The following is a 21,026-nucleotide window of genomic DNA, read 5'->3' as shown; positions in this document are numbered from 1 at the left end:
CAAGTAATTAAAGGATAGAGAAAACAAGAGAGAAAGGTCTTGGAACTTAGAGGTCACCACTAAGCATCACCTTTTTATACACTCAATTCATAATTAATGAGGGGGAAAACATATGTTACAACAATAGTGAGTGTGTGTGGTTGTTTCAATAAGCATGGATGACCAATTAAGTATATATTGTCTAAACAACACAATGAATAGCACAATATATCAAATTAAGCCATTAATCCGTCCTTTAAGCTCACAATCCAAACACATCACATGATTAGAGAAATATACTACTTGCATTCATAAGTATGGAATATCAAACAACAAGCATAAATTGTCCTCCCATTTAACAACTAAGGTAACTACACTATATCTAAGCTAATGACATGAAAATTAAACTAATTAAACTAAGGGAGAGGCACAATCCATCAAGAAATGAGTATGAACCATCAAATAAACCACAAGAGCATTCTATTAAGCACAGTGTTTTGACAATCTCTAGATCTATAGCATCAACACACATAGACATGCATCAATAACATAAGAGCTAGAGATAAACACATGAACATCTATTCTAGCATACATAGACATATGGATAGAATGAAATGATTAATTGAAAGAATTAAACCACACAAATCATTGAATAAATAAGATCTATGTATATAAAAATGTCAAAACATGTATTACAACACAAATCCCCTAAAAAATACATAAATCAAGGTAAAGAAGGCATGCTTAGGGCTAACTTTAGCCCCAAGAGGATGTCTAGTCACTCATGGATGGTGTCCTTTAACCCTCAAGGGCTATCTCCATGGTAGAAATGCTCTTCTTTTTGAGGTAGACGGAAGACTTCCCAAGAATGTGTTTCTAGCCTCCTCCTCTCTTTTCTTCCTCTCTAAGAATGATATCCAATGTTGTATTTACAAAAACATATATGTAAAAGTGGCTCATAATCCTTATATAGGTAGCTCAAATGTCACACCCAATGGTCTAGGCTCGTACACAAGGGCTCCTCTAATGATTGCACCATGAGACAACTTTTAATGAGCTAGAAATTCATTTAATTCGTACGTGAGAGGGTTCGATCGATCGAACCTATGCTAAGATCGATCGAACTTGGCTGAGATCTATTAAACTTTGGCTGGATCGATCCTCCCATGGCGGCGCCTTTTTGGGTAAAGACAAATCTGAGATATTTTTGAGATATTTTAGGAAAGAGACAAAAGTAGTGGGTAAGGTGGTACAACAGGATAAGATGGAATCTTTTCGATCGATCTAATAAATGTTGGATCGATCGAACATTGTGGGATCTTTAGATAAGGACAAAAGAGCTTGGATCCATCTTGGAGTACAGAGATCGATCTATGTTAGATCAATCGAAGAAATTCTGTAATCGATCGAACTTTACTAAACTTCTACCATTTGCTTCATTTTGCTTCCAATTTGCTCCTTTCTTTCTTTCATCTCAAGATTGCTTCAATTATACTCTTATTTGGCTAAATTAGCTTATTATGGGGATAAGTGCCTGAAAACGGAAATAACATGAAATCAATCCAAAGCGGGAAAATAAGATAGATAAAGTTCGTAAAATACCTAAGCTTAACGGGTTTAATGCGCACTTTTTAGTGCTCATCACACCCCCAAACTTAAATATTGCTAGTCCCTTGTAATGAACTAGAAAGTAAAGAATTGAAATGAACAACTATACAACTATGAACTAGAAAGCAATAAATGGATAACGTCACTTTCGTAGGGAACACGATTGCATTTAGCATATGCAACAAGCCTTTTAAACCCCTAGGTTACGCTTAGTGGACGAGTGAAGTCTCATGAGGGTTTTCCAGAAATGATACCCACAAACATTAAGCTCATTCTTTTAAAAGAGGCACCAATATTGCAAACAAGCATTGGGAGAAAACTACCTCAAGTATGCAATTTTTCAACCATTTCCAAGCAATATCCCAAAATTTCAACATCAAGCAAGCAAGTATGGTCCTCCACACATCAAGAAAATGATCATGCAAATTAAAACAACTCTATAATCCTTTTTGAGTGGACCGGCATCAAATATGTTGCTATCTTAGACAACTAAAGAAATGATGACATTTTTACCTTTAAACTAGCAGACAAATCTAGTACCAATCATCAAGACAAAGAGTGGACATTTTATTAAAGCTTTATTGATCTAGGTGCGCTTATTTTTTTCACTCGATTTTTCTTTTCTTTTTTCTTTTTTTCTTTCTTTTTTTTTTTATTTTTTTATTTTTTTTTATGTAATCCTAAGGATCAAAGATGGAAGCATAGTGTAATGTGTTGATCTATTAAGCTTTCTAGGGATCCATGAGGTCGAGCGTTAGGTCAATGACTCCCAAACCAGACGACTTTAGGGCATTAGGTGTTGAAACACCCCTAAGGACTTACAAGCTCAAATCAAATAGGCTACAAATCAAAACAACCTCCATCTAATCATTTCCCACTTCTCACCTTTTGGGAGAAGTCCTCACTTTTTATTTGCTTTTGTAACTTTCTTTTTTTTTTTTTTGGAATTCAATTATTAACCTAAAGTTTGGGCCCTCCACCTTTCGGTGTAAGAAATTCAGTGCTTGATGAGACTAGAATCCAGGCTATTTAGTGAAAAGGGTTGTTCTCCACTTTTATCAAGAATGAAAGCTTTCAAGGTACTACTAGCCCAATTGGGATATAACCAATTCAATAATCAACAAAGTATATACCCCACAAATGAATGCTAATGTGCGCCTGTGTTAGTGTAGAATCCTAGAGTGAATCTCAAAACAATCTCAAAAATAGGATGATGTGGACCACTAATGCAAGCAAGATATCGATCTTTCGAAAAATTTACTCCTAAATGGCATCCACAAGGCATACAAGGAGTATTGGACTCTTAAGTCGAGCAATTTTTAAATTCTAAGCAATATAGTCCTCAAAAGATCAAAATTATAGCTAGCCATGGACCAATCATATCAAATCCCTCAAATACACAAGTCATGTTCAAAATTTTGAATTTAAAAACAAAACACTGCAAAGCACACATTACCCCCAAACTTAAATGACACAGTGTCCTCAATGTGCAAAGAGAACAAAAGGAAAGAGTATACCAGTGCAACTAAGGAAAAGAAAGGCTTGGACAGAAGTATCCAAAGTGGGTGGTGTAACTCCCCCAAACTTGGGATTAACTGTGGTCCTGAAAAGATGGCACTTGGATAAAACTCATCAGATAACAAAAAAGGATAATAACAGTGCACAGTGGACATGCAAGTGTAAATGGGTTAGTCAAATGAAATAATGAGAGAGAAATAAGGGTGGTACTAAAAATTTGGGCAGCACTCTCTCTCACTGAAGTCATTGGGATGCACCTGATGGAGTCAATCACAGACAGATATATCAATACAAAGATATAACCATGCATAAAAAAAAAAAAAAGGAAAGTAAATAGTACATCCTGTGTCTAGGCCAACAGGCTGGCTATAAAAATAATATAACTGTATCAAAATAGCAGATATCATAGATATATAGACAGGTAAAAGAAAGATGTGAAGATCATACTGAGGAGGTAAGACGGGCAGGGCGCAATCCGCGTATGTCTCTGGAAATGTCTTACAGTGCAGCCACGACATCCGTACGCAGGGAAGAAATGTCAGCTCGGAGAGAGACAGTGTCTGCACGAATGGAGACTACGGTATCCTTCAAAGCCTGGATACGCTCTCCAAAGCCGGGTGTCAGTGCTGGAGCCTCAGGTACCACTGGATCAGGAGAATGATGTGCATCCTGAGCCTGCTCCTGGAAATGTAATGGTGACCCCGCTGGAGAGTGATGCTGTAGATCCTTTACAGGACACTACTCCAAGTCTATATCTAAATGTACGGCAGCCGGATCGACTGCTAGATCGTCCGCTGCTGCTGGTGCGTCTGCCTCTGCTACCGCTGTAGCTGCTGCTACTGTTGCCTCCTCCTTAGTTGCTTCCTCTGTAGCTATGAGGGCATCCTCCTGTAGGCTCTTAATCAAGGCATTGTAAGTCTTGTTCCAATCCTTCCGGCGAAAACGGCAGGCTCTAGACTCAGTATGCTCCTGGGGATGGAATAGGAAGTGCTGATCCCGGAGTATCTGAGTGATAAGATGGCCGAAGGGAAGGAACTTAGTCCGTTTGGGCTTGGCCTTGCTGATATAGTCTATGCAGAGCTTCATCATGATGCTCCAATATAGGGCTAGAATAGAAAGCCAGTGCCCTGTGTAGAAAGCATAAAGGGCTGCTAGATAGTCATCGTGCCTCTGAATCTTGTGGCCAGCCATAAATACATTTCGGTATAAGACAGAATCAAAGAACCACAAATCATCGGGCAAATAAGTCTGAGTAATAAATGTCTCGCCCTCACTGTAGTGGCCTATAAGTGCCACAACCATGTCTGCGTTAGACGGCCTCTACATCTGAGGATAGTCAAGTTGAAGATCGGGAGGGCAGATATGCGGGCATCTGGAAGATCGGGCCAGCGTCTCCACTGTAATACTGATAAGATGGCAGTCTACGGTAGTGCGTAGCTCTGCCAGATTACTCGGGGTAGGGTGGAGGTTCTGGAAGAACATCCGCACAAGCCTCGGGTAAACCGGGTATGTAATTGGGGCTAGAATAGCAGAAATACCCCTGCGGTCTATATCATCATATGCAACCCGGGTCAGGATAGACCGAGAAAAGAAGTTAATGTCGAACACCGACTCATGAGCCACTGAAAGGTTTAAATATCTCTGGTAGGTCTGTCCCTGACCCAGCCTTGCTCTGCAGGTGGCGGTGAAGAAGATGGGAGTGTAGTCTACTGTCTGATGAGGACTGGGTTGGAGCTGGTGATGCAGGCTGCTCCTGAATATGAGAGTGCTCTCCTGGCTCCTCTATCTTTTGCCTCACTCGGCATGTATAATGCTTACGGGCAACAGTCTTTACCTTAGCCATGGCCTACAAAACAGAAACAAAAACACTTATAAAAGAAGTCAGTACAGGTATAAAGAATTAAAGCACAGTATATAGAAACATGTTTGTCAAATAAGATAGACAACACAGTATAAAGGATATGAATCTATACAAGTCATAAGGAATAAGTGACATTAAGTGAAACATGTTAAACAATATAAGTATGGAATGCATCCAATGTGGAAAACATAGGCATTGGACATGTATAAGATAGCATAGAATCACAAAAGAGGGTGTGTGAAGTGTGGGATGCAAATCTGTGAAGTTCGATCGATCACAAAAATGTGAGATCGATCTCCCTCAGATCGATCTGAGAAAATTTCGATCGATCGAACTATAATGTGAAATTTGAAAAGTCACAGATCTGTGACGTGGATGGCATGAGGGCCTTTCGAGCAAGCTCCTGGGCCCTTCTACACAACAACATAACAAGATTGGTCACTTTTTTTTGGCCCGTGACCCCCAAATACATGATTTGAATCAAAATATATATAAATCTATATACATATATATACAAATATATACACAAACATGGAATCTTCAAATATGGCAAGGATTAAGCATGGCAACTTTAGATCTAACATGTAAAGCTCAGATTCATGAAGATTAAAACTCGAAATCAAAAGAAAAACTCGGGAGTTACCAAATCCGAGAGAGAGAGAGGTGGAAATCGAGAAAGATGATGAAATCAGAGATGAGAGATGATGTGGAAGCTTGGGATGGTCGCCGGAGGGTTCGTCGGAGTTGGGAGAGGTAGATTGCAGTGACAGGAGAAGAGATGGGTCTTGGATCGATCTTTGAAATCGATCTAATGACCCTAGGGTTTTATTTTAAAAACGATCTCTAGAATATTCGATTGATCTGAAAGGAACTCAGATCGATCGAACTCAAATCGATCTGAAAAATCTTGAGATCGATCTCCCCTCACTAAACGACAAGTATTTTTGAATTTTTTTTAAAATTTTTTAAAATTAAGAATTTAAAATTAAAAATCTAAGTTAAACAAAATATTTTTGGATTTTCGGAAATAAGATAAAAGGAAATGAAATAAAATAAAATAAAGTAAAGGAAAAATATTTTTGGGAATTTTTTTTTAATAAATTTTGAAATTTAGAAGTCAAAACTGAGTCAAAATCAACAGTGAACAAAGAACATAGATCGATCAATCCAAGATCGATCTCAAAGAGGCTTAGATCGATCGAACATGCAAAAACCTGCATACATGTTCGAACGATGGAACAGAGAGCTTGTTTTAATGGGGTTTAAAATTTTTCTAAGTGTTAGAACTGAGGATCAATCCAAAAAGAAGTTGGATCAATCTTGGAACTTAAGATTGATCAGAACTGAAGTTCGCATGATGGAACAGAGAGCTGAAATATGCAGGTTTCCTTCGCACGATTAAACAGAGAGGTGATTGGATGCAGGTATGGAAGTTAGATCGATCGAACCTCTTTCGAGATCGATTGAATAGGCACAAAATGCTCATTTTCAACTTGAAAGTGTATGCACTCCTCAATCAAAGTTCCTAGTCATGTATATGAACCCAAAACAAATATCTAGACATCGCAAGAAATAGAAGTTAAAACAGAAATGAGGGAGAAATAGGGTTGTCAACCCTACGAAACACACTAGTCTTTAACATCTCTAGCAAGACGTTGGGCTCTTTTAGCCTGGATCAAACATCTTGTAGTGCATCCCCTCCTTGACGGGGTGATAAGTACTTTGAACTCCACCCAACAAATGGTTCCCAAAAGAACTTGTTGGATTAGGTTCAAAGGAGATTGTTGGTCCTTTGTCAATGTAATCTTTGGGCTTCTATGCCCTCTCAAAGCAAGTTTTTGAAACATCATTCTTTAGTTTCAAGGTCGAAGATGAACTTTTTGAAGTTTTGGTTTCAAGCAAAGACTTCATTCTTTCACATTCATTGTCATGACATTTTTTTACAACACTTACTTTTTCATACTTGTCAAATGAATTTGGGGTCGGATTGAAGATACTCAACTTCACCTTCATATGGCCAAATGAGATCTTCATTATCCCCGTCCTACAATTAATGTTGGCATTTACGGTTGCCAAAAAAGGACGGCCAAGGATACCGGGAATTTGGCTCTTGGGATTTGGAACCGGTTCCATGTCAATGACAACGAAATCGATCGGGAAGAAGAATTTATCAATTTTAATGAAGACATCCTCAATGATACCCCTAGGCTTTTTGATGGATTGGTCGGCAAGTTGCAAAACCACTGACGTCGGTTTTAAGTCTCCTAAGCCTAATTTGACATATACCGAGTATGGAAGAAGATTGACACTTACTCCTAAATCAAGAAGAGCCCGTTTAATGACATGGTCACCAATGATGCAAGAGGTAGTTGGTGAACCGGGGACCTTAAATTTTGTAAGAGTGTTATACTGCAAGATTGAGCTCACTTGCTCGGTCAAGACCACTTTCCTAGGTGTTTGGCTCTTGTTCTTCCTCTTTTTGGTGCAAAGATCTTTTAAGAACTTGGCATAAGCCGGAATTTGCTTAATTACATCCAAAAGTGGAAGATTAACCTTCACTTGCCTAAACATATCTATGATTTCATTTGTTTTGGCCTTTTGTTTGTCAATGGAAATTGATCCTTTTAAGGCATCCAAAAATGGAGCTTTTAGCTCAAAATCTTTTTCAAAAGTGTTCTTTGAAGTTTCTTCAACACAAGAATTTTTGAATTCATTTTTCAAATCAATTTTGAACTCACTTTTCAAATCACTTTCTAACACTTTCTCATTTGAATGATCATGCATATGCAACGAAGAAGGAATAGGATGTGAAACGGGACGGGTGTCAACTCTTGGTTGCACCTGTTCGCTCTCTTCATTGGACATACCCACTTGGTTGTCCACAATCTTCCCACTTCTCAAGGTTGTCACTGTATTGACATGCTCAATTGTGTGACCTTCCGATGAGGAATGAGTCTCCACAATGCATTGTTGCTTTGGTGGGGCATTCAAAGGCATTTTCCCTTTCTCTCTAGCATTTAGAGTACTAGCTATTTGCCCTACTTGGGTTTCTAGCTTAGCAATGGATTGAGAATGAGAGTGAAGCAATTGAGTGTTCGCCTCTAGAGTGCCCAAAGCAGTTAAAACTTTTTCCTTAAAAGCGGGATTTCTAGAATTTCCTTGAGAATATGATTGATTTAGAAAATGAGAATTAAAGAATTGGTTTCCATGTGATTGATATGACAATCTAAATCCTTGGGATCCTTGGCTTTGCATTGGAGGTGGAATATACTTCCCTTGAAAATCACCTTGGGGAGGGTTTGAGCCTTCCCCTTGGCTTTTCCAAGAGAAATTCGGGTGATTCCTCCAACTAGAATTGTAATGGTTGCCATAAGGATTGTTCCCTTGATTAACAACTGCTCCATTGACTTATTCATGATGCTCATTTTGGGCATGTCCATGGGGACAATTGGAAGTAGAATGTAAGACACTAGAACACGTCATGCACGATTTATTAGATGGATGATAAACATGATTAGGGGAGGAAGACACTTGGTTTGCCGAGTTTTGGTTGATAAAAAATTGATCAAACCTTTGAGATAAGGATTTTATCTCGGCGGCTATTTCATTAGAGTTGTCGACTTGATATAAGCCAACATTCTTCCTTCCACTTGAATTTCTACCATTCTTGGAAGATAATGATCTATACATTGAATTCTCGTTTATGCTGTCATAAAGACGTCACACATCATCCTCATACCTATCAATATAAGAGCCACCCATGGAAGCTTTAACCATTCCTTTGAAATTATTCGACAAACCTTCAAAGAAACATTGAACTAATTGCCATTTGGGTATGTCATGGTGTGGACACTTCCTAAGTAAGTCATTTAGGTGCTCCCATATTTCTTGAAATGTTTGCCCATCCCCTTGTGAAAACTCTCGAATTGAGGTTCTCATGGCGTTGGTCTTAGAAACTGGATAGTACTTCTTCAAGAACTCTTGTTGCATTTCTGCCCAAGAAGTTATCGAAAAAGGCCTAAGATTGTTGAACCAATACTTTGCCTTGTCTTTAAGGGTGAATGGAAAAATTTTAAGTCTTAAAACCTTTTCCGGCATGTCCGTGTATTTCACGGTGGAACACACTTCAAGAAACTTATCCAAATGCTTGTAAGGTTCTTCACTTGGAAGTCCATGATAGTTAGGAAGCATTTGAATGGTTTGTGGTTTAATCTTATAGTGATGTGCTCTAAATGGTGGCAATTGAATGCATGTGGGTGCATTATATTCATTCGGCACATAATGATCATGCAAAACAAGAGGAGGATTAACAATTGGTGGTGCTATATGAGCACCTTGATTACCTTGGATTATGGGAGGTTGTGGAGCATACATTGGTCTAGGCATTTCCAATGGGACTTGGCCTTGTTGTTGTGGTGGGTGAATGAATGGCCTCGGCATGCCTAATGGAACTTGGATGTTGTCATGGTGCACATTGGGGTGGAGGATACCTTGTTGGTCTATGTGACCAAGGTCCTCCACATGGTCCTCATTATGGTCTTCCATTGATGAAATGGAATGACTAGAACTACCTCTTCCCTTAGGATTTCGAATAACGGATTCAGGATGAAAATTAAGTGGGACAAGAGTAGGATTTAATGATCTCTGACCATGCACAAACAAGCAACGAATAGTAAGCAATCACTTCACCTTCGCGACAAATTAATCAACAAACTTCCTCCACATACAATGATCTCATACTCCTATGCTTTCAACAATTATGCAAGAAAAGTAAATTGCCTCGACGTGGGCTCATGATTTATCTAGAAATGAAAAATAAGCCTCCACGCGGTCCGACGATTTAACTAGAGATTGAGTTTAGAAAGAGCTCACAAAGGGTCTTTAAGCACTTCAAATTATTTTTCAAACTTTAGCTTTGCAAATTTTTAGATTTTTAGCTTTTTCCTTTCTTTTGCTTAGCTCCTTGCTTAAAATGCTCATTTGCTCACTTTCCTTAACCCAATGTACCTAGTCAAACAAGAACCAACACAATAAGTAATCAAAAATAAAAATAAAGTAAAGACACGATCAAAAGAGTACTAATTCGTAATTGTTTTTCACAATACGATGTTGCCTAAAATCAATTCTCGGCAACGGCGCCAAAAACTTGGTGGTTGCCGTCACGTTGCACCAAAAGTTCGCAAAGAGATGAACTAAGAGTGTGAGTATGCAACATGGCCAAGGTTTAAATTTATAAAAGTCACTACTACCTCTAACTAAAAATATAGCTAGGGTGAGTAGGGATCGTCCCAAGGGATTGGTGGGTCGTATTACTATGGAAACAAGATTAGGGTTAGTAGGTTGAGTGATCAAAATGTGGTTGGTTTGGTTGATTAAACTACAATTAAGACTAAACAAGCTTAATATAAAATAAGTAATTAAAGGATAGAGAAAACAAGAGAGAGAGGTCTTGGGACTTAGAGGTCACCACTGAGCATCACCTTTTTATACACTCAATTCATAATTAATGAGGGGGAAAATATATGTTGCAACAATAGTGAGTGCGTGTTGTTGTTTCAACAAGCATGGATGACCAATTAAGTATATATTGTCTAAACAACACAATGAATAGCACAATATATCAAACTAAGCCATTAATCCTTCCTTTAAGCTCACAATCCAAACACATCACATGATTAGAGGAATATACTACTTGCATTCATAAGTATGGAACATCAAACAATAAGCATGGATTGTCCTCCTATTTAACAACTAAGGTAACTACACTATATCTAAGCTAATGACATGAAAATTAAACTAATTAAACTAAGGGAGAGGCACAATCCATCAAGAAATAAGTATGAACCATCAAATAAACCACAAGAGCATTCTAGTAATCACTATGTCTTGACAATCTCTAGATCTATAGCATCAACACATATATACATGCATTAACAATGCAAGAGCTAGAGATAAACACATGAACATTTATTCTAGCATACATAGATATATGGATAGAATGAAATGATCAATTGGAAGAATTAAACTACACAAATCATTGAATAAACAAGATCTATGTATATAAAAATGTCAAAATAGGTATTACAACACAAATCTCCTTAACAATACATAAATCAAGGTAAAGAAGGCATGCATAGGGCTAACTTTAGCCCCAAGAGGATGTCTAGTCACTCATGGATGGTGTCCTCCAACCCTTAAGGGCTATCTCCATGGTAGAAATGCTCTTCTTCTTGAGGTAGATGGAAGACTTCCCAAGAATATATCTCTAGCTTCCTCTTTTCTTTTCTTCCTCTCTAAGAATAATATCCAATGTTATATCTAAAAAAACATATATGTAAATGTAGCTCATAATCCTTATATAGGTAGCTTAAATGTCACACTCAATGGTCTAGGCTCATACACAAGGGCTCCTCCAATGATTGCACCATGAGACAATTTTTAATGAGCTGAAAATTGATTTAATTTGCACTTGAGAGGGTTCGATCGATGGAACCTATGCTGAGATCGATCGAACTTGGCTAAGATCTATCAAACTTTGGCTGGATCGATCCTCCCATGGCGGCACCTTTTTGGGTAAAGACAAATCTGAAATATTTTTGAGATATTTTGGGAAAGAGACAAAAGTGGTGGGTGGGGTGGTACAACAGGATAAGATGGAATCTTTTTGATCGATCTGATAAATGTTGGATCGATCGAACATTGTGGGATCTTTAGATAAGGACAAAAGAGCTTGGATCCATCTTGGAGTGCATAGATCGATCTGTATCAGATCGATCGAAGAAATTCTGTGATTGATCGAACTTTGCTAAACTTCCACCACTTGCTTCATTTTGCTTCCACTTTGCTCATTTCTTTCATTCATCTCAAGATTGTTTCAATTATACTCTTATTTGGATGAATTGGCTTATTTTGGGGATAAGTGTCTGAAAACAGAAATAACATGAAATCAATCCAAAGCTGGAAAATAAGATAGATAAAGGTCCTAGAATACCTAAGCTTAACGGGTTTAAATGCGCACTTTTTAGCGCTCATCAATGCACTCAACCGCCGACCCTTTGCGAGTCTTTCTGTATTATTCACTATTGAGTGGAATATTTTGAAGATAGTCGATGAGTTGTCTGATACTTTTATGGCGTGCATGGCAGTTACACATTCGAACATTCACAAGGTTTTGAAGGCATAACTCACGGATCAGCAGTGCATTGACAAAGTTGCAGAGATAGCTTCTGGGGAGGTTCCATTTTACTATGTTGGGACTGATGGAGGTTTGAGGTATAAAGGGCGTTTAGTAGAACCTTCTACTAACGATTTGAGAAAGGATGTGATGACTGAAACTCATCATTCTGAGTTTTCTATTCATTCAGGAGGAGACAAGATGTATCAGGATATGAAGCGACAGTTTTGGTGGACAGGTATGAAGAAGGACATTGCTATTTTTGTCTCTCAGTGTAGTACTTGTCAGATGGTCAAGATTGATCATCAGAGGCCACCAGGATCTCTACAACCACTACCTATACCAGAGTGGAAATGGGAGAGCATTTCTATAGATTTTATGGAGGGATTGCCTAATTCGTTTAAGGATCACAATTCCATTTGGGTCATCGTTGATACGTTAACAAAATCAGCTCATTTCTTGCCTATCGCACTGATTTCACTTTGGAACAATTGGCGAGACTTTACATTACAGAGATTGTGAAGTTGTACGACATTCTGTTATCTATTACATTAGACAGGGATTCGAACTTTGTGTCAGGGTTTTGGAAGAGTTTTCAGCAGGCTTTGGGTACAAAGTTGCATCTTAGCAGTGTTTATCATCCTCAGACAGATGGACAGACCGAAATGGTTAATCAGATCATGAAGGATATGCTTCGTTCTTATGTCCTTGACTTTAAGGGTCATTGGGAGGACCATTTGCCACTTGTGGAGTTTTCATATAACAATAGCTTTCAGAAGGCTATTGGTATGGCATTATAAGGCCACTTGTGGAGTTTGAGGCATTATAAGGCCGACTTTGTAGATCTCATGTTTATTGGATGGAGGTTGGTGAGAACAGATTTTAGGGTCCTGAATTCATTAAGGATACCTTAGAAAAGATTGCTTTTATTAGGAATCGCATACGCACTGCCCAGACTAGGCAGAAGAGTTATGCAAATCGTCACACTCGTTCTTTGGAGTTTCAGGTGGGAGATCAGGTTTTACTCAAAGTGTCTCCTATGAAAGGAGTAATGCGCTTTAGGAAGAAAGGGAAGTTGTCACCACGTTTTGTCAGTCTTTTTATGATAACGGATTGAATTAGAGTGGTGGCTTATCGCTTAGCACTTCCAAATAATTTAGATCGTGTCCATAATGTGTTTCATGTGTCCATGTTGCGAAAATTTCTTCGAGATGAAGATTGTTATCAGCATATTGATGTTGATAAGATTGAGTTGTAGCTGGATGCAACCTATGTGGAACCACCGTGTCGTATTGTAAACCGTAGGGATCAGATTCTTCGCAATAAGGTCATCCCTTTGGTTCTTGTCCAGTAGAGCCATCACAATGAGGCTGAATCTACTTAGGAATGGGAGGATGTCATTCGCTCAACCTTTCCAGATATAATGGACGAAGGTAAGGGCGAATTCCGAGGACGGAATTCCTTTTATTAAGGGAGAAGAATGTAATACCCCTAATTTTAAAAGGATAGTCTCGGTATGTTATTAATTATTTTAATTGTATTTTTAATTCTTTATTTGATTTCTTGGCTATTTGTTTAATTGTTTATATGAATTAATTGATTATGTGTTTATTTGAAATACTTGTCTAGTTGAATTGTATGATAGATGATATGCATTTGTTTGCTTAAATGTTAGGTGTTTCTTATAATTAATTGTTAGAAATTAAATTATTTAAATGGTTGTTTTATTTTATTTTATTCTAACGGTTATGGATAATAGTCATGGGCCAACCAATTGGGTTCCATGGACTACTTAGATAAGGGGTTTAATGGGTACGGATAATTACCCACGGATAGTTGTATATGTTTATATATATAAATATATATAAGGAAAGTCCTTTAGTAATAATTTGATTATATTTATTTATTTCTTATAAAATGAATATACTTAGATTATACGTAACATATATTTTAGTTACTTTTTTAGGATTTTAATTTTATTATTTTTCTTTACTAATTTAACTTGGATTGGGAAAAGGAGTAGGGTTATTATTTAGCCTATAAATATATAATTATAGGGTTGAAAAAGGGGACTAGAAATATATCACGTAATATATTTTAGAGAGAGAGAGAAAAAAAAAAAAAAAAAAAGGAGAAGAAGGAAGAGAAAGAGGAAGAAGGAGGCTAGGGTTTTTATCAAATCCCTAAAGGCAAGTTCTTGTTTTACGCTTTTCCTTTGATCTATGAATTATATATCTCTAGTATAATCTTAGGGTTGTTTAAAGAACAATTAAAACTAAAATTTATAATTTAATTGATCTTGAACATAGGATTTATAAATTATATTTCATGGTTGTTCTTGTTATATGAATTGATAAATTCATGGATTTGATTTAGTTACTTTTACATGTTTTAATTGATGTAATTTCATATTTGTGTATTGATGAGACTTAGAAACATGCCTTAGAATCCTTGACAGTAAAGAATAAATTCACAGTAGGGTTTCTAGGTTGAATTGTGTAATCAGTGGTCGATCCATCGTTACAGTGCTCGAGCCTTGGAGGCAAAGCTCGAGCCATGGATGAAAAGCTCGAGCCCTGGGAAGCAAAGCTTGAGCCATATGAGGAAAGCTCGAGCTGTTGATGTAAAGCTTGAGCCATATGGACAGAAAGCTTGAGCTATGGTTAGGAAGCTCGAGCCATTAAGGTGAAAGCTCGAGCCTTACCTGGGGAAGTTTCGTAAACAGCATTAAATTAATTTTAATTGCTTTTGAGGGGTCGTTAACATTAAATAAGGACTATGTATGAATTTAAATAAATTCTAAATAGACTTAAATGTAACAATGCTTGTTATTTGAATGCTTTGAGGAATGAATGGGTTAAATTTATTATGAAAAAAAAAATGGGTTAATTTTTTTTTTTAAATTGTTCGAGCAATTGAGATTAAATGTGTAGCGTGAATTTTATATAGAAAATGCTTACTTGACTGGATAATAAAATATCAGCATGTTTAAGATTCAGTTTGTGTAGGATTTATGATGTATGAAGCTTAAATAAATTATAAGTTATTCCTATTTTGTGATAGCATGATATTATGTTTTTTTTCTGGATTATTTGATGTACTTCTTTAATTGTTACATCAACTATTGGATTGTGTGGATGTAGTGCACCAGTATAGGATGGTGGCACTCAGGGGATGGATTAACTTATCAGTTAAATCCTACTTATTTTATAAGGAAATGAATTAACTAAAATGTTAAGTCCTACTTATATTTGTGTCAGGTCAACTGAACAAGTTAGATGATACATAGTGGATTACTTTATATTGGATATGATATATATATATATATATATATATATATTATATATATAGACATATTCCATGATATGAGCTTGAGCCTCAGGATCATTGTTTAGGGTGCGTATATTGCCAGGGATGTGTAGCTAGATATAATGTGGTTGTGTGCCTTGGTAGGTTTAGGTACTCATGCCCACTATATGTACATTTTGCATGTTGTCTACTATTTAGGTTGAAGCAACCCTATAGTCTAGTGAGGTTCCTTTAGTGTGTATATGTATTTATGGACTATGTAGTTATTGCATGGGTTAGCTATAGTTATGTAGTTCTCCGGTCTCCATTTGGGTTGTTGTAGAAAGAACTTATTCGTGAGCCTGACCCACTATTATTTTTCAGGTGTTCATCAGTTTCAGACATAGAGCTTGTTCGTACTGAGCAGAGACAGTCCACATCACTCTTACGATTCTACGTAGGATTCTCTTTATGTTTTAGTTTCGGATTATATTTCTTTTCAGTTATTTTTCAGTTAGGATATTAATAGGGGTCCACTAGATGGATTTTAGAGTTGTAATGATATCGGAGGTTTTGGATATTCCATTTGGAGGATTAATTATTTATTAATTTAAGGATTTATTCTTTAGTTTCTTTCTGCTATATTATTTATTCTTAGATATTTCTTTTGTAATTAAATGCTTGTTTATATACTTAATTGTTTGGTATCCCTCAGATCTGTGCTCGGACTTGATCACCCATGGCTCTAGAATCGAGGGGTTTCATAGGTGAGTAAACTTTATTACTCATAGGGAATGAGCATGCATAGACCTAACTTTTTACAAGGTTATCACAATAACGTAAAACAAGTCAACGGGGTTATGTCGTCTAATATCTATGTCAAAAGTGAGACTCAGGGATCATCTCAAGCTACTCATGCAATTGAAATGAACTACGTTATACAAGTATGCATGCTGTAGTATCCAAAACGAGGTTGAAACACGATGTACGACATATAAAAACACACACTTTTAAGTATATTAAATGATAAGCGCTGAAAAGTGCGCATTTAAACCCCTTAATCTTGAATGTTCTAGGACCTTATTCTATCTTATTTTCTTGTTTTAGTCTAATTTCATGTTATTTCCCTTTTCAGGCACTTATCCCCCAAAATAAGTCCATTCAGCTGAATTAGAGCATTAAAAGAAGCAATCTTAAGCTTAGTGGAAGAAAGGAGCAAAGTGGAAGCAAAATGGTGAAGAGGCCTTCTTCGATCGATCAAACCAAGTAATGATCGATCACACTGCGATCGTTCCGGCCATGCCATGATGGATCGAACCTTTTGTCCTTGTCTTTATTAAAATTTCCTATTTGATCGATCCAACCTTTCCTTCGATCAATCGAACCTTTTTGATCTTATCCTCACCTACCACTTTTATCCTTTTCCCAAAAATATCTCAGCCTTATCCTTATCCAAAAAGTGTGCCGACATAGTTCGATCGATCCAAGCAACCTTGTGATCGATTGAACTGCCTCAAGTGCGTGAAAAATAGAGTTCTAGCCAAATTAAAGGTGTGCTCGTGGTGCAATCATTTGGAGGTCCTAGTGCACGAGGTCTGACTATTGGGTGTGACATTTAAGCTACCTATATAAGGATTTTGGATTATTTTTAGAAAGAGGTTGGATTAGAGATAGAGGCTTGGCTAGAGATTAGAGAGAGAAAGATACAATTTTGGGAAAGTTATTCCGCTCTTCTAGGGTTTCTACCAAGAGCACAAGAGAAGGAAGATGATTTCTTCATGGAGATAGCTCTTGAGGGTTGGATAATAACATCAATGAGTGGCTAAACCATTTTCTTAGGGCTACAGATAGCCCTAAGCATGCCTCCTAGATTTTGATATTTTATAATTAATGGGGATTTGTGTTGTAATTCTTGTCTTGACATCTTATATATATGAATCTTGTTTCTACAATGATTTGTGTAGTTTAATACTTCTAATTAATCATTTAATTCTATCTATATGTCTATGTATGCTAGAATGAATGTTCATGTGTTTATCTCTAGATTTTGTGACATTGATGCATGTCTATGTGTGTTAATACTATGAATCTAGTGATGGTCAAGGCATGGTGCTTAAATAGATAACTCTTGTAGTTTATTTGATGGTTCATACTTATTTCTTGATGGATTGTACCACCTCCTTAGTTTAATTTTCATGTCACTAGCTTAGTTGTAGTGTAATTGCCTTATTTTCTTAGATTGGACAATCCATGCTTATTGTTTGATGTTCCATACTTATGAATGTAAGTAATATATTTTCCTAATTTAATGAGTGTGCATTAATTGTAGACTTATACAATGATTAATGGCTTAATTTGATATGTTGTGCTATTCACTATATTGGCTAGACAATGTACGCTTACTTGGCCATTCATGCTTGATAATTCAATTAATGGCACACACTTTTATTTACAACACGCAATCTCCCTAATTCATCAAATATTGAATGTCTAGGAAGGTAATGCTTAGTGGTGAACTCTATAACCCAAGGCTCCTCTCTCATATTCTCTATACCTCATTTGTTTTAGTTGTTTTACATTGCATTGTTTAGTTTAAATTGTAGTATAATTCAACCAACAAACTATCTTTTGATCATTCGACCTACTAATCCACCATTGATTCCAAAGTGCCGTTCATTTCCCTTGGGACGATCCCTACTTACTTTAGCTACATTAATAGTTAGTAGTGGTAGTGGCATTCTATAAATTCAAACTTGGCCAAATTTTATTTCACATTTTACCACGATTTTGTGCAACTAAGGATTAATGTCATTCCGGGGATTTGGTAATGCCATATTTTGGAACCAATTAGGAATTAGTACTCTTTTGATCTTGTCTCTATTTTATTTCATTTTGGTTACTTATTGTGTTTGTTCTTGATTGGCTAGGTGCATTGAGCCAAGGGAAGTGAAACAAAAGGATTCTAAAGCAAAAGGAGCAAGCTAAGCTAAGCAAAGCAAAAACATAAAAGCTAAGAATCTAAAAATTTGCAAAGCAAAGCAAGGTAAAGAAAAATTGAAAATAATCTAAAGTTGCTTAAGGACCCTTTGTGAGCTTTTTTAACTCTCTCTATAGTTAAATCGTCGGCTCGAGTGGTGGTAAGTTTTAATTTCTTAGATAAATTGTGAGCCCGAGTGGAGGCAATTTATTTGTTCTTGCATATTGTTAAAAGCATTGGAGTATGGGATCAATATATGTGGAGGTTTGTTAATTGATTTGTTGCGGAGGAGAAGTACTTGTTACATACTTGTTGTTGACTTGTTGCTTGTTTTGATTGTGCATGCATGGTCGTAGATCATTGAATCCTACTCTTGTCCCGCTTAATTTGAATCTTGAATCCATTGTTTTTTATTAATCCTAAGGGAATGGGTAATTTTAGTGACTCCATTTCATCAATGGAGTCACTAAAATGTGGAAGACATTGGTCACATCGACTAATAAAGTATCCATCACCCTAATGTGCATCACCATCATGACAATATTCAAGTGTCATTAGGCATGCCTAGACCCTTTATTCCACAACAACAAGGCCACGTTCCAATGGGAATGCCTCAGCCAAATTTTGTTCCACCCCAACCTCCTATTGTCCAAGGAAACCATGGTGCTCATGTAAAGCCACCGGTTATGAACCCTCCTCTTGCTTTGAGAGATCATTATGTGCCAAATGTGTATAATGCACCAACATGCATTTAATTACCTCCATTTAGAGCACACCATTATGAAATCAAATCATAAATAATTCAAATGCTTCCCAATTACTATGGGCTACCAAGTGAAGAACCTTACAAACATTTGGATGAGTTTCTTGAAGTATGTTCCACTGTGAAATACACGAACATGTCAGAAAAGGTTTTGAGGTTAAAGCTCTTCCCTTTTACCCTTAAAGATAAAGCAAAATATTAGTTCAACAATTTGAGGCCTTTTTCGATAACTTTTTGGGCAGAAATGCAACAAGAATTCTTAAAAAAGTACTATCTGGTTTGAAAGACCAATGTAATGAGAATTTCAATTTGAGAATTTTCTCAAGGGGAAAGGGAAATGTTTCATGAGGCATGGGAGCACTTAAATGACTTGCTTAAGAAGTGTCCACATCATGACATTCCTAAATGGCAATTGGTTTAATTTTTCTTTGCAAGTTTGTCGGATAATTATAAAGGCATGGTTGATGCTTCTATGGGTGGTTCTTATCTTGATAGGCATGAAGATGATGTATGGCGTTTGTATGAAAGCATGAGTGAGAATTCAATGCATCGATCTTTATCATCCAAAAATAGTAGAAATGTAGGTGAACGGAAGAATGTTGGCTTGTATCAAGTTGACTATTCTAATGATATAGCTGCCGAAGTGAAGTCTTTATCGCAAATGTTTGATCAATTTTTGATCAACCAAAATTCGGTGAACCAAGTGTCTTCCTCCCTTAGTCATACACATCATACTTCCAATGAATCTTGCATGACTTGTTTTATTGGTTTACATTCTACTTCCAATTATCCCCATGGACATGTGCAAAGTGAACACCATGAACAAGTGAATGCTACTTTTGTTTACCAATGGAATAATCCCTATGACACTCATTATAATGCCTGGTGGAAGAACCATCCGAACTTCTCTTGGAAAAGCCAAGGGGAAAGCTCAAACCCTCCCCAAAGTGGTTTCCAAAACAAGTATGTTCCGCCCCCAATACAAAGCCAGGGTTCCCAAGGTTATAGATCATCATACCAAGTATCACATGGAAACCAATTTTCAAACTCTCACTTTCCAAATCAATCTTCATATTCTTAAGGGAATTCAAGAAGTCTCGCATTTGAGGAGAAAGTCCTAACCGCTTTGGGTAATTTAGAGGCAAATACCCAATTACTTCATTCTTATTCCCAATCAATTGCAAAGCTAAAAACCCAAGTTAGGTAAATAGCTAGTACCTTGAATGCTAGGGAAAAAGGGAAAATGCCTTTGAATCCACCACCCAAGCAACAATTTGTTGTGGAGACCACTTTGAGAAGTGGAAGAGTTGTTGATAATCAAGTTGGTGTTCACAATAAAGAGAGTGAACCGGTGCAACCAAAAGTTAACACCCGTCCCGTCTTATATCCTATTCCTCCTTCATTACATGTGAAAGAATCCATTGTTGAGAATGTTACCAAAAATGATCTTGAAAAGGCTTTTGAGCCCAATGCGCCATTTTCGGATTCCTTATAAGGATCCATTTCTCTTGAAAAACAACAAAGCAAAACAAATGAAATAATTGATGTGTTTCGGCAAGTGAAAATCAATCTTCCTCTCTTGGAAGCAATTAGACAAATTCCGGCCTATGCCAAATTTTTGAAAGATCTTTGCACCCTAAAGAGGAAGAACAAGAGCTAAGCACCAAAAATAGTTGTTTTGACCGAGCAAGTAAGCTCCATTTTGTAACACAACACGCTCCCAAAATTTAAGGACCCTGGTTCACCAACTACTTCTTGCACCATTGGTGATCATGTCATTAACCGGGCTCTTCTTGATTTAGGAGCAAGTGTGAATCCTCTTCCATACTCAGTTTATGTTCAATTGGGCTTAAGAGAT

The 21,026-nt window shown here is 37.0% G+C and overlaps 1 non-coding gene across 1 annotated transcript; it reads right to left on the bottom strand.

The window, feature by feature from the left end:
- Nucleotides 1–19,460: 19,460 nt before the first annotated feature.
- On the bottom strand, nucleotides 19,461–19,567 carry LOC132283589 (small nucleolar RNA R71). Its single transcript, XR_009472061.1, has one exon. It is a non-coding gene; the product is annotated as a small nucleolar RNA R71 (small nucleolar RNA).
- Between the last annotated feature and the right edge of the window lie 1,459 nt (nucleotides 19,568–21,026).

The sequence above is a fragment of the Cornus florida genome, unplaced genomic scaffold, assembly GCF_030987335.1.
Source record: "Cornus florida cultivar Cherokee Brave unplaced genomic scaffold, ASM3098733v1 CherokeeBrave_3.0.0_Hap2_Chr01, whole genome shotgun sequence".
Classification (NCBI taxonomy): Eukaryota; Viridiplantae; Streptophyta; class Magnoliopsida; order Cornales; family Cornaceae; genus Cornus; species Cornus florida.
The sequence above is the reverse complement of the archived record's forward strand: the minus strand, read 5'-3'. Positions and strand labels throughout refer to the sequence as shown.